We start from the raw sequence: 15,206 nt of genomic DNA, 5'->3' as shown, positions 1-15,206 counted from the left end.
ATATCTTCGGATTCTCATTAGGAGGTCGAAGCTTTAGATTTACGCGTGCACCCCAAGGCTATACCGAGAGTCCCAGCATATATAGCCAGGCTTTGAAGGCAGTCCTAGATGAATTAATTTTGCCAGCAGGTAATACGATTATCCAGTATGTGGATGACATTTTGGTGGCCTCTGATACAGAAGAAGGCTGCAAAAAAGCGACTGTGCAATTGTTAAATCATTTGGCTGATAAAGGAAATAAAGTCTCCCTCTCCAAATTTCAATATTGTCGCCAGGAAGTGACCTACCTTGGCCACTTACTGTCGAAAGCGGGGAGACGACTAACACCAGAACGAATATCTGTAATTACTAACATGTCTGTACCTCGTACTCAACGTGATGTCCGTGCTTTTCTTGGCATAACCTCTTACTGTCGCCAATGGATTCCTAACTATTCACTCCTCTCTAAACCCTTGTTGTATCTGACTGCCAAAGATGTGCATGAACCCCTACCCTGGACGGATGAATGTCAAGAAGCCTTTGACTCTTTGAAATCTGCTTTGTGTTCTGCACCTGTCTTGGGTACCCCGGATTACCGGAAGCCTTTTTCACTTTATGTGCACGAGGTGGACGGTTGTTCTCTTTCAGTATTAACACAGGATTTTGGCGGAAAACAAAGACCCTGTGCCTTCTTTTCATCAGTACTAGACATGGTCGCACAAGCCTTTCCCATTTGTCTAAGGGCCACTGCGGCGGTAGCAGTGGCCATCCGACAATCAGAAGGTATAGTTTTGAATACAGATCTCACAGTCATGGTACCACATGCTGTGGATATTCTGTTAAATAGAACTAAGACCCAGCACCTTACGAGTGCTCGTTTAACAGGATACGAACTGACATTATTTGCACCCTACATTACAATTAAAAGATGTGCTACATTGAATCCAGCAACATTATTACCTCTCCCTTCCAATGATAAAAAGGACGATATTCATGATTGTATATTTAGAACTGAAGAGGAAACAAAAGGGCGTGTAGATCTTACTGACACCCCTTTACCAGAACCCCAAGGAGAGTTGTATGTTGATGGTTCTTGTTTTAAATTGCCAGATGGTACTGCAACAGCTGCGTATGCTATTACAACCTTGAAAACGGTGGTGGAAACCGCTAGGATTTCCCATCACTCAGCCCAGGCAGCTGAACTAATAGCTTTGCTACGAGCATTTGAAATAAGTAAAGGCCTGAGAGTAAATATTTACACAGACAGCCAGTACGCCTTTGGCGTTGCCCATAGTTTTGGGAGGCTGTGGAGGGAGAGGGACTTCTTTACCACGCATGGCCAGAAAATTCAACATGGTCCTTTAATTGACCGATTGTTATGTGCGTTGACACTACCAGATAAGGTTGCCATAATAAAATGCAGTGCTCACAAGAAAATCATTGATTCTACAGGAAAGGGAAATGCTTATGCCGACTCAGTAGCGAAGGAAATGGCACAAACGAAGATGACTCCCATGTTTCCTAGTGCCTCAGCTCGGTGGGTGGCAGAAACATCTGTGCTTGACAATACCATTGAAAGCGTAAAAGAGTTGCAGAAAGAAGCTACCATAGATGAGGCACAAAGATGGGAACAGGAAGTTGGACAACTGGATAAAAATGAATGTTGGATAGATCGAACTGAGAAACAGCGTTGGTTACTTCCTAATGCGTTGGTATATGCTGTAGTGACCATGGCTCATGGCCCAGCACACATAGGAGCAAAAGGTATTCGTGCAGTATTAGACCCAGTCTGGAATAACCCAAATATTCCCAAAACTGCAGTACATGTGGTTAAATACTGCCCTGTGTGTTTACGTTACAACCCAGGGGGTAGAGAATCTGTCCTGAGTGGAAATTTTGCACCGCCATCCTTGCCATTTGAAGTTATACAAATAGATTACACACAGATGGAAAGAGTGAACAATTTGAAATATGTATTGGTGGTGGTTTGCGCTTTCAGTAAATGGGTTGAAGCCTACCCCACCAAGGAAGCCACTGCAGTTGCAACTGCTAAAGCCTTGGTTAAAGAATATTTCCCCCGATACTGTTTGCCTCGGATTGTCTGGTCCGATAACGGGACACATTTTAATTCCTTACTGGTTCAGAGTGTTTGTGATGGATTACAAATAAGGCAGAACTTTCATGCAGCCAGGCACCCCCAGTCAGCTGGTCTAGTCGAAAAATATAATGGTACATTAAAACTAAAGATGGCCAAGATTTGTGCTAGTACTGGATTAAAATGGCCCGATGCCTTTCCTTTAGCCTTATTATCTCTGAGAACAACACCACACACCCGAACGGGGTTATCACCTTATGAGGTAATCTTTGGCCGTCCTGCCAATGTGTGGGGAGTCCCTAGGCCCAGGTCTTTTAGAGATATTGATTATCCTTTGATGACAGACTACTTGTATGCTTTGACTAAATATCTGCGTTCTATTCATCAACAGGTATCCGAGACATTGCGGCCGCTACCAGAGGGTCCTGGACATCGATTGGAACCGGGCCAGTGGGTACTGGTGAAGAACTATCAACGGACATCGAGTTTGGAACCGAAGTGGTCCGAACCCTACCAAGTCATACTTGCCACGAGGTCGGCAGTAAAGGTGCATGGACGCAAACACTGGATTCATGTAAGCCACCTGAAGCGCCTTCCGGTCCCTTTGCCCTTTGATTTGCAAAACCGCGAAGGAATTCCAAGCCAAGAAGGAGAGTCGCTTCAGAGCCTTGTACCTTTTTCAGAAGCCCGAGAAGAGGGGCAGCCAAGTGAGGCGTTTTCCCCAGGTGACAGGGTGGCGGCTCAATCAGCGGAGGCCGTTGTTTCTGGTGCATCACAGGGTTCGAATGCATCTGATGCTCTTGCACCCGAGTTGTTTGCGGACTAGGAACAACCTGGTCGCTGTAACTACGACCTGCGGCCCGAAAACAGTGCAGTACCCCAGTCTCCCATGGAAGGAGTTAGGGAAAGACTTGAGTTGAAAAACATTGGATAAATACACTGGGGTACTAAGCAAGACACTGGACTGAACCCGTTGAGAGCTTGGAACACTGTGCTTAGTAGCTCTGTTCAGAAAGAAAGACTGAGTTAGGGGCCGTGGTTGTTCTGCAGGACGACGGAAGTTGTTTGTCATTTTTTTCCTTTGGATGTGGATAAGAGTCTGCCTGTGAGGCTCTAAACAGACACAGGGAAGAAGATCCCCTCTGGTGGCGTGCATGCTTTGTGGATACAAAGATAGTTTTGGACTTATAGTGAGGGACCGAGTTAGAATTGGACTTTTAGAGAGCGTGTTTCCCTTTGCTCGATTTGCAATGGAGGATGAAAGGCCGCTGGCTCCTCGGCGATATGTGGCTAATATGCATTTGTTTTCCGGATGGTCCACCAGAGTGAAGGTGGCATTCGTTGCTTTTATTTTCATCATTACAGTAATTATGATGTGTGTATTTGTATACTTAGAATTTCAGCACCCTGTACAGAAGCTGTTAGGAACTACTGTTGCCCCGGAAGAGCATATCTTCTATTCATTGCCCCCTCATAAGGCAAGACATAGAGAAACCTATATGAAAATCGCCTTTATTGAAATGTTACATCAGACTCACAGCACCACGAACAAAACAAATTGTTGGGTATGTGGGTTACTTCCCTCAGTGATGCATCAGCACGAACTTTTCATCTCCTTACCAATGTCCTATTTAGCTAGCTGTGAAGCCTGGTTCCAATTACTGTCGTTGATGTATTCACATTATGTAGCCGAACCAAAGATATATACTGAATAAGACTATGAGGCCATTTTGAAGTATATAGAGCAACATCAAGGATTTGACGCTGAAGGAAATGGCGGAGAGGGTTCTTTGGACCCCAATGCTTGCATGAATGTATATACAGATTACAAAAATATTACGTGGTTAATGGAGGAAATGCAGGATTTTGAACTTTTTAATGATACTATGTATTTCCAGCATTTTAAGGAGCGAAATGTCACGAATGACAAAGCATTGCCGATCCCCATTACCAATACTACTTCTCCCTTTTGCATACAGGGACGAGGCCATGTTAAGGTAGGAAAGAGTAGATGTAATAATACCTACACTCTACAGGTATATAGTACCCCACCTATGATTACTCCACCAGATGTATACTTTGTATGTGGAGAAAATGCATACACCTGGCTCCCAAGGGGATGGGCAGGCAGCTGCTGTCTCTCATTTCTCTACCCACCTGTGTATATTGCTCCGCCTGATTATCACAGAACACATCAGTTGGTCCAAAAGGGGTCAGTAGTGAGCCGAAATATTAGGAGCTTTGACACTGACAGTACTGATCAAACAGACACCTCCCTGCAACAATTTGAGGATTTTGCCAAGGGTCTCATCCCCTTTTGGGGACCTATATTCAATAGCCGCAGTATAAGACGCTTGTCTAGAATAGTTGAGAACGTGGTCCAAACCACCACTGGGATCTTAACTAACATTACCGTAGAGCTTCAGGCGACGAGGTTTGTTTCGCTTCAGAACCGGGTGGTTCTTGACGTCATCCTCGCCGATAGGGGAGGAGCCTGTCGTGTGACCGGCAGCTCTTGCTGCGTGTTTATTCCTGATTCGGCCCCTACCTTTCATCTTGCCATACAAAAACTGCATCGACTAGCCAGCAAAGCCCATGTGGATAATGGTACCTGGTCCCTTAGCAGTTGGTTTTGGGACCTTTTAGCTACCTGGGGTTGGAAGATATTTATGATGCTTGCTGGAGCTTTTGGAGTAATATTTACGTGTTGCCTGTGTCTCCAATGTGGCCTGGCTTGCTGCTCATTCTGTGCAACAAGGATAACATCTGCTTTGAACTTTTCTCGTCAAGCCAAAGCCGAAAAGCAGATGATCCAGAAGGTGGTATCAGATCTCATGCAGATTGATGAGGGAGTTTTTGTAGAATAAATTTAGTTATATTGGCTATAGTAGGCCAAAAGGGCCGTCTGATGGGATCTAAATTTGATAACATGTATTATTGGCCTAATATATACAATATAACCTCGTGACTATATAATCATGAAATTAGAATTCACAATAATCACATAATAATTGAAGATTCACTTTTGATTTGTTTGCGTATAACCAAAGCAATTTGTTTCGTTTCTCTATGTGCACGTACTGTTTCCCAGAAATCACGTGATTACGCTTTCTGCTCGAAACCAGGAAGGCAGCCAAGCTGCTTGCTATAGTTGTTAGCTTGTAGCTCAAGGAAACCCAAGGTCACACCTGCCCTGTTTGTGGGATGCGCACATTCTAGCAGAACCCGGTCCTGTACTCCCTGGGCTACAGATAGACAGGGAGACACCTTACTGACCTGCCCCCGGAATAGCTTAGGCCTAGGCTACTAGCAAATCAATTGTGCCTTATATGGGTATTCCTCTTGGCTTGTAGACAATTTGTATCTTTCCTTGTAGGGTATCAGCGTGAACGCATGAAACGTATATATGCTTTGTATTTTGAACATGTAATCAGTCTCCTCTGCGCACCTCCGAGGGTCTTGTAGACTGAGGCTCCCCTGCCAGGGCTTGCACTTTGATGAATAAACGATTGAACCTTCTCCATTGCCGACTGAATTATTAATATTGATAAATGAATATGTGCTAGTGGTAAGTATAGCCCGGTAGAATAATTTTGAATCCTTCAATGGCCCCAGGCTCCCTCTTACTGGCCTGTATTGACAGCTCCCAACGTGGGTCCAGCTATCTGCTCTGGTGCCCAATGCACCCCAAATCACCTGCGTGCCATGTATCTTTCACCTTGCCAATGGAAAGTTCAACTTTCAGCTCATCAGGCATGTGCCAGTGCCGTACTGGGCCACTTGTCTTTTATGGTGCCAATGGAACGAAACATGTTTGGTCTCACAGGCCACCATGGCCCCAGGCTCCCTCTCAATGGCCTGCATTGACAACCCCCAACATGGGTCCAGCTGTCTACTCTGTTGCCCAATGCATCCCAAATCACCTATGATCCCCATGTGTGTGTGTTCTATCACCACCATAAACAGGCCTCCCCTGCCACAGGAGCGATCCTAATGTCCTAAGATGACAGCCCCAAAACATATCCTGCAGCCCTTGTCATTGATGTCAGTGTTTGATAGTATACCTCCACAATCCAAAGTATTAAAGGTCCCGGTTACCAGGTGTATTATAAGATGCTCCCATACACAGGCTTCTATTGCTGTGTCCCTGCTGACTTCCTCCATCATAATTGGCAAGAGACAGTGTACCCCCAGGGGTCGTAAGCCTGCATACCTACCTACAAAATTCCTTGGTGTGCCTTCCTGTATGAAGGCTCCCGCCAGCACCAACAACATTAGCTTTTCTCTTTAAGTGCCAGCTTACGCCATATACCCACAGCTGCGGGCCCTTCCTGAGTGTAACCCAATTGACTCAGGTCCGCCTTCACCTTCCTTCATACCTTAACCCCTTATAAAACTCTCATGCTCAAGCTCCTTTCTCAAATTTATCCCGACACCCACCTGGTGCTAGAACCGGTGTCCCTTCTGGTCCGCTCCCCCATTTGACCTCCCGTCGGGTCCTCCACGGCTGTCCTGATGCCACCGCCTTTTTCGTCGCCGCTTGCCCGCTGAATGAACCTGGAAAATGTCATGAATAGATTTGTGAGATACCCCCCCCACTCTGCACTTCCTGAGAATTATCCCCCACCAAAAACTTCCTCATAAGCTGAGGCGTGATAATGCATGTGTCCGCCCCCACGCGCTGCAGCATGTTCCTCCTACCCTCGTGCTTAACTGCACATCCACATAATACTTTGACAGCATCCCTCATCCTTGGAACCTGTGACCCCAAACGGCACACCACTGACCATTGTGCCATAGCTCCCTCCCCAGGCGCTCCACCTTTATCCGTCTACCCTTGTGCCTACATCGAAAACCGTACCATAACCTTCCAGCCATACCATATCAGAACAGTTGCTTTCCGAGTCCATTTCCGGCAGAGGGAGTACTATACCTCTTGGCCTGGTGCACCGTCAAAGCCATGAGGGGCCTGAGTGAAATTTTAACCATGATGCATATTTTAATTAAAAAAATTGTGAACATCACAAACTAGTCCGTGACCAGATTGTGTAATATTAAATTGAGGTATCTATACTGCCTATTTAGATTTAGGTATCCCTATAAATATATTTTTCCAGGGATTGTTCTTTGACTTTACATTGTACTGTCACCTTTGCCTGGTGCACCGCTGAAGCTGTACGGGGCCTGCGTGGGGCAGTGAACCTGATTTTTAGGAGCCCAAAGGGGCGCTGAACAACGTTCCTAGTGGATTGTGTGGATTTGTGTGCCACGTTGTATTGTCTCTGGCTTGGCGTTGATGGGTTCAGGTAGGGTGTCAGGATAAACGAGCGGACGTCATATGCGCTGTCACCTATTGGAACATAATAGGGCCATTAATCACATGCACAAAAAAACATACATCTGCAATATCTATCAGGGTGAGTCACAGTGTTTTACCTAGCATGTATCCTTCTCTGAATTCCCCCGCTGTCAGGCGTCTGTCTATCCCACTGTTCTGAAAGATGTAGGAGTCTTGAGTGCTTCCCAGGAATTTGGCCACAATGTCTGTGATTATGTTGTTGGCATCACAGATTACCTGCACATTGATGGTGTGTGTTGACTTCCTGTTGCGGTAAATGTACTCTGTGGCAGCAGGTGGGCAGATTGGGATGTGGGTGCCATCAATACAGCCGATGACGTGTGGGAAGTGTGCCAGTTGATAAAAGTCAGTCTTGGTCTTTAGCAGTTCCGCATGTGTGTCAGGGAAGCTGATATAATGATGCATTCTCTGCATCATGGCCTCTAGGAACTTGCAGAAGAAACAGGACAGGCAGCTCTGGGACACCCCACCTACCGCAGCAATCACCCCCTGGTAACTCCCAGAAGCAAGCAGGTGTAGGCTGCAGAGCACCTGCACATGGGGTGGGATGGCGTGCGCCCTTGGTGTTGGGTGCTCAAGGAGTGGGTGCAGGTCCCTGATCAAGTCCAGGATGGTTTGGGGGTCTAGCGTGTACCTTTGCAAGATCTCTGCCTCAGTGAGTTGGAAGAGCGTTATCCGCTTCTGTAGACTTGCTCCTCCCGTCTCCAGACCCTCTCTCCTGCTGCCTGTAGCCGTAGCCGCCTTGCTATCACGTAGAATGCCGCCATTCTGGTCACACTGTTGCATTTTGGGGCCTTTTTTATAGCCTGCACCTGGTTACCACCTGCTTTCAATCCATGGTAATTACCGACTCTTAAATACCGAATTTCATGAAATTCGGTATTTTAGAAGTTACCTACATCTCGAAAGTCATTTTTTACCATTTCTTATTTACCGATTCGGAAAATACCGATTCGGCAAAATTCCGATTCGGTGTCTTCCGATTCTGTAAATTACCGACTCGTATTTACCGAAGCGGTCTTTTATGGGCTCCTACATCTCAATAGCCCAATACCGGTCGGTAACGGCCGAAATTCGGTATTTTTGGCCGTTACTGACCGGTATTTGGCTACCTACATCTGGCCCTTAGTATTTTAAGGTCTGCATTAGCTGTTCGTCTTTATGTTTTATTGTGTGTGGAGTTTATCTTATGTACAAATGTGTAACCTCATTTATGATCTGTCTTCTTTAACTGTACTTTTATGATTTTAATGAAAATCAAATAAAGGTATTATGGAACTCTGTTACAAATGTGCTGCAAATTAAACAGTATAAAGTTTGGTTTTCTTCCAGGGCAAATTTATTAAAGTACCATTGGTGAAACTAAGTCCAGAAAATAAATGCAGTCATATAAATAAATGACACTCTGAAAGAAATGTGCAACAACTTTAGCAGGAGACAGGAGCTGATAAAGCTGGAATATGTTCCTTGTTAACTTCAAATGGTGCTACTGTCTTATAAGGTAACACTAAAAAATGATCAAATAAAAACAAAAACACTGTCGCTTAAGTGAACTACCTGGTGTACTACTTGTGAAAGAGCAAAATGCAGTCACTCAAAGTGAAGTTAACCTGTGACTTAAGTTGGCTGACCCATTGTCCTATGCTGTAGTGGGAGGAAGCAAAATGAGAATGTCACAACAACTGACCAATGGCTGAAGAAAGGGGCCTGAAAGCCCCTGCGTAAAGTTGAGGAAAACACTGATGAAGAAACAACTTTAGGTAAGTCTTCTTAAGTTTATTGAACACAACACAGGAGCCCAAGGGAGTGCGTCCTCGTCCGGGTGAAGGCCAGCTCACCACTGCCTAGCAAGCACAATCTAAGAACACCAGACAAGAGAACCATCACAGGCCATACATTAAAATTAAACATCAACAGATCGAATGCAGGGAACTCCTAAAGAAAAACAATTCTAGAATACAGTACATATGGAGGGTGTGCAGATGACAGAAGGACATACAAAGCGAGGTACATACACTACATCTTCTCCTTCTTTTTGGAGTAAAACAAGTTAATACACATAAAAATCTTTATACTTCACTGGCACAGGATTATAGCGTGATACTCTGGAGACAGTATCGCCTATATCCGTGGGAGCAATAGCTTCCAGGTTATCTAGCAATATCTGAAGGGACTTCTGTAGAACTCTGAGAATTTAATTGTTCTTCTACAATATTTATAGAAGTTGAACCTAGACACGGGTGCAAGTCACAAGAGCATCAAAATTCCTTTCCTTATTAGCTAGTATATCACCTAGCAAATGTGAAACATCATCTGCATCATTCTCAAGTAAATTTTGGTTTTATAATTCTTACTCGCCTGGTCAGATGTAAGCTTGACTGCTGATCTCCTACTCATTTCATTTCATTTCAATATAGCTTTATTCGATTTTGATTTAAAAATCATAAAAGCGTACAGTTAAAAACAGTTATAAATAAACACAGACATTTAATAACACATAATAGCTGCAAGTTGAAAAAACTTTTACCCAACCTGTGGGAATGAATATCCTGATTATTGCGTACTTTTCACATGTTAAGAGTAAGTCAAACAGCAATTAATAGGGGTTCCAATACTTGGGACTATAAAACAACGATTCATGTCGGATATAAGTGGGAAGGCTACGGCCACTCAATACACGATGTCCTCTGCCCATTAACATGTTGCACCCTACCTTAAAACTAGGTGAGGGGATGTGCGGCGTTCTAGGGTAAAAGTCATGCAAATCACATACGGAGATTGGGCCATTTCCCACTTGGGGTGCATAGGTACGCAGGTAAGGAGCAATGTGTCTCTGCCTAAATCTAACGAGTACTAGGTCGCCAGCAATATTTTTTGGGAGGGAACCCAGCCAACCCACCCTTCTAACACTCATTATTGTGCCCTCGAGGTTCGGTGGCAGGGGTCTGTTTTTTGTCAGCCAAAATTTGACTTTGTTCAGCAGGTCGTGTTGTATCTCGGATTTTCCCGGAGTAAGAACTGGTACTCCCGCTAGGACACACACAAATGGAGCTGCCTCCGGTGGGAGTTGCATAGGAAAACCTTTGTTATGCTGTGCTCTACGGGCAACGAGCTGCGGAAAAACGGGTTTGAAAGAAGTTTTAAGAGCTAGTGGGACTGGTGCGTTATGGGCTATTGATTGTGATGGAACCCTTTTGTCTTGCGTGACTGGCTTGGGGTCTTTGGGAGTAGAAAGTGAATGGGAACAAATAGGTGTAACAGGACATTTATTCGCTAGCAAGTTAGACTTGATAGTTTCCTCCATTTCAGTCAGCCTGTCCCCTAGTGCATTTATTTTTTCTATTAGTGGTGAAATAGTAGAACTGACCAGTTGTTCAATAAGGGATAATAAACCCAGTTGCATGGGGGATGCTAGACCAACTACTTTCTCGACGGCCTCAGGAGTCGTGGAAGAATTACTGGCTGGAACTGTGGGGCTTAAGCACAATTTTTGAATTTTTGATTGGGTCCCGATGTTATTGACCCCAATACATTTCCTTTTAGCGGATGAGAACTGGGTAAATGCAGATCTTTGGGTGTTTTCAATATTGACTTTTTTGAATAGTGGGTGGGGTTGCAAGGGGCTACCAGTGTCAGGCAATGCACAGGAGCTTTCAGCAGGAAGCGGTGATTCCACTAAAACATGTGTGGTTTTACACAAGATGTTTAACTCATCTAACCACGAGAAAGCTAGGTCTGTGTCTATTGTTTGTTTGGGCAATTGCTTGGTCCATCTATTTTGTGTGGGCTGGGAAGATATGCCGTTATCGACATCTCTGACAATGGTCAATGTTGTGCTATTTATATTATCCCCCTTGTCAGTCATAATGTGGTTTGGGTGTAACAATAGGAATATCAACAAATCATAAGGATCAGTAGTGAAAATGTCCTTGGAGTAAGGCAAAGTCAATGGGTGGAAAACAAAAATGAATCAAGTGTCTTTCGTTACCTCCTCCTAACAGAGAACCAAGAGGATGGCCCCGTCCCGTCCTCCTCGTGCCTCTGAGGGCCACAGAGGGCCCGCCCTTTGCCCGGGGTTAGCCCGCGTGCGTCCCGCGGGACGGGAGGCGTTCCGGTGTTTAATAGCACCTCCGGGCGCAGCCAGTGACGTCCCGGGTGTGCCGCTAGTCCCTGGGGCACCTGGGGACTGAAGTCCTTTGCTGTGTGGGGAGAGCTACGGTGTCGGTCCGGCCGTTGCCCTCACGGCGCTGTGCAGGTGAGCTGGTGGGCGCGATGAAGCAAAGCCGTTGCCCTCACGGCGGGAATGGTGGCGAGTGCAGTCTTGCCTGGGAAGAGCCCCCCACAGAGCGCTCGGCGCTCCGGTGTTTAATAGCGCCTCCGGGTGCAGCCAGTGACGTCCCGGGTGCGCCGCTAGTCCCTGGGGCACCTGGGGACTGAAGTCCTTTGCTGTGTGGGGATCTCCTACTCCGCCACCACTTTTTATCCAAAAAGAGCGTACCTTTTGAAATTTTCAATATCTGAACAGGTGTTGAGAATCTGAAACACCTTTTTTGACCCTGACAGGGCTTTTGACCATGACCCAATCACCAACAGCAAAGCCTTGGTCTAACCCTTTGTGTTTCGACTCATGTTTTGGCCTGTTTGTCACTACACACATAACAAGGACGCTTTCTTCTCTTTAAATCTTTTATCCAATCTGGACCTACATTTACCCTGGGATCCCATTTCCTAAAAATGGAGCAAAGGTGGAATGCCAGTTGTGGAATGTGGAGTGATCAAGTACGACCCCATTTTCTTGTGCGAGAAGTCTTCCAGAGGTATATTACAGGCCAAAGCTGATTGTACACCGGCGTGAACCTGTTCATCCTCTCAACAAGTCCATTGGATGAGCTGACAGAAAATGTTTGCCATTATCCATCACTAATTCTTTCAGACTGCCATCATAGTTGAAAATTCTGCTAAAAAATGTAATCACCGGTGAGGTGTCAGGAGCAGAAGCAAATTCAAATCAACCAACACAATGAGATACTTTTTATTGGTAGGCAAAAGGTCAAAAGAGACTGCAAAATCTAAAGCCAATTTAGACCAAGCCTCCTCAGGAATGGGTATGACATGTAAAGGGGTATTTGTAGATTTCCAGTGTTTGTCAGACAAAAGACATGTTTGACAACTGTTGACCCACTGCAGACGTAACTGTCCGTAGAAGGCCACTGAAAGTGCTATTTTAGATTCCTACATGTACCAACAACTCCTAGATGCGCAGCCTCAATGAGTCTGTTGCACGGAGAAATTGGTGAAAGATCAGCATGTATGAGGACTACTTTACCTATTGATAATTCACTAGAAATGTGGGCAAATGACTTAAGTGGCGCTAGGAGTGAACACTCCTTGGGCCAACCATTTCTTACCAGCTGCATTGCAGTTTTAAGCACCTCATCCCTTTTAAATGCATCAATCTAATTATAGCTTACAATCCCACAAGACTCAAACATGTATTGAATATAAGCCACAATACATTTAACATCATCCTGTACGTCATCCATTACTGTGTATTGCAAAGGTAACCTAGAAAGACAATCCGCCCTGACATTTCGACCACCAGCAATGTATTTGTATTTTGATAATAAAGTTATGTTTATGTAAGCAAGATGAAAGTCTTACAAGTCTTGCAGAGGCCTTACCTGTTCCATTACCATTTATTAGATGAAAGTGATTTATGATAACTGAAAATGTCGAATTGTGGTCACCAGAGAACGTATTAGAATATTTCCACAGCCCAGGAACAGACAAGAGCCTCTCTCTCTATTGTGCTGTATTAGAATTCCACCTGCTTTAAGCTTCTGGAAGCAAAACTATGGTCTGCTCCTTGCCTGAGATCCATGAACATAAAACAACACCTAGACCGTGTTGGCTATGAATGGGAAGAACATTTTTTTGAACGGAAATGTATGATGACAACACAGGTGCATTGACAATTTTTTTTTCCTTTACTGAAATGCATTATTGGCATCAGTTTACCAACTAAAATGAACACCTTTTTAAAACAACAAACACAAAGGTTGAAGAACCTGAGCATATCCTGGTAGAAACCTAGAATTATACTCAGTCACCCTCAAGAATGATCTTAATGTGTCTCTGTCCTTAGAGGAAGGTACTTCTGAAATTACTCGTGTGAGAGAGAATTTAGGTTTTATTCCTGAAGCAGTGATGGTGTGACCCAAATATTCAAAATCATCAGTTAAAAACGTTGTTACCTTTGTCAATTCTATCCCAATGTCAATATGGCTTTCGTCCTGGGCTGGGTACAGTGGATCAGTGCCTGAATTTGCATTTGATTGCAAGTAAGTATATTATCGCCAGGCGCTGACCACTGTACCTAGCCTTCATGGATCTCTCCACCACTTTTTACTGCGTAAATAGAACCATACTATTGCTGTTGTTAATTGATTTAGAGGTAGACATTGCATTGGTGAATTTCTTAAAAGGTCTCCATGAAAATCTGACTGCCAATGCCCGGTATGGTCAATCAAGTGAACTTCTCCCTGGCCAGTGGTGTACACCAGGGGTGCGTGTTAGCACTGTTATTATTTATCCTCTATAGCAATGATTTGAACGCTTCTCTATCAAGTTCGACCAAGTACGTACCAAAAATCGCCAATTTTGCCGTACTGGCTTCCCTATGTGCCGACAATGCTGTGCTGCTGGGTATAACTCCCCGAGCCTTCCGTAATTTGGTGGAATCCTTTGTTTTTTTAATGAATTGAGAAGTCACACATTATGGCGTATGGTCCAGGTAGTAAAGTTATTCCAGTATTAATTTTGGGTGCCAAGCAGCTAAGTGAAGTTACCAACTTCAGTTACCTCAGGCTGGCCGTTGATGTAAGCAATTCCTGGCAGATGCAAGTTATTGATGCCCGCCCCAAACTGGGGAGGGCAGCAGTCTTCCTTCTTAATTGAGCCAAGAGGGTTGGCAGGGCTACTATCTCTCCTTTCCTTAAAATTTACCCAATGCAATGTGTACCTGCAGCCACCTATCGAGCTGGGATTTGAGGGTTGCATAATGCAGCCCCAAATTCATGTGGAAGAGAAAAGAATCTGAAGGAAATTGTCAAATCTCTCACCCTCAAGCTCCAATTTTATCTTGCACTCTGAAATAAATTTAGAGTATGTAATAGATCATATTAAATTATATATATTATCATATTAAACTAGCCCCCATTTTGTTGTGGGTCAGTGTGTGGAGCAACAAGGAGGCTACCTTTAGTAGGGCAGTTATTGAAGGGCTCTGCTACACCTTGGCTACATTATGTGCTCACAACTCTGGGTGACATAGGCATTTCTGAAGTGTTCAGTGTCCTTGATTTGATCAATACAACTATAAAAAATTGGTTAAGCATAAGCTTACTATCAGTAAGCATGCAATCTTTCACTGCTATTCTATGTTTGCAGCATGTGATATTGCACTTTATTTAACATTAGAGCAAACGCGAGGGGAAAAGTCCCTTTTATTTAGATTTAGGTCATGGACGGTTTGGCATCTGGCTTTGTTTCATGGAATAGAAGGTATGTAGTGTACAGTACTTCCCCGCACCCCCTCCCTGCAATTACAACTAGGAACAGACTTTAATGCACATCATGTTCTTCTGTGGTTTCCATTGCAAGTGTTCCCAATTGTATGTCATGCCTTTATTAACTAAGACTGTTTTTCCACAATGTAAGATTGCATAAGCTTACCTTCAACAGCTAAATAGCCCTAAAATTAGCTTTAATGTC

Source organism: Lissotriton helveticus, chromosome 6 (genome assembly GCF_964261635.1).
Source record: "Lissotriton helveticus chromosome 6, aLisHel1.1, whole genome shotgun sequence".
Lineage (NCBI taxonomy): Eukaryota > Metazoa > Chordata > Amphibia > Caudata > Salamandridae > Lissotriton > Lissotriton helveticus.
Note: the sequence above shows the minus strand (reverse complement) of the source record.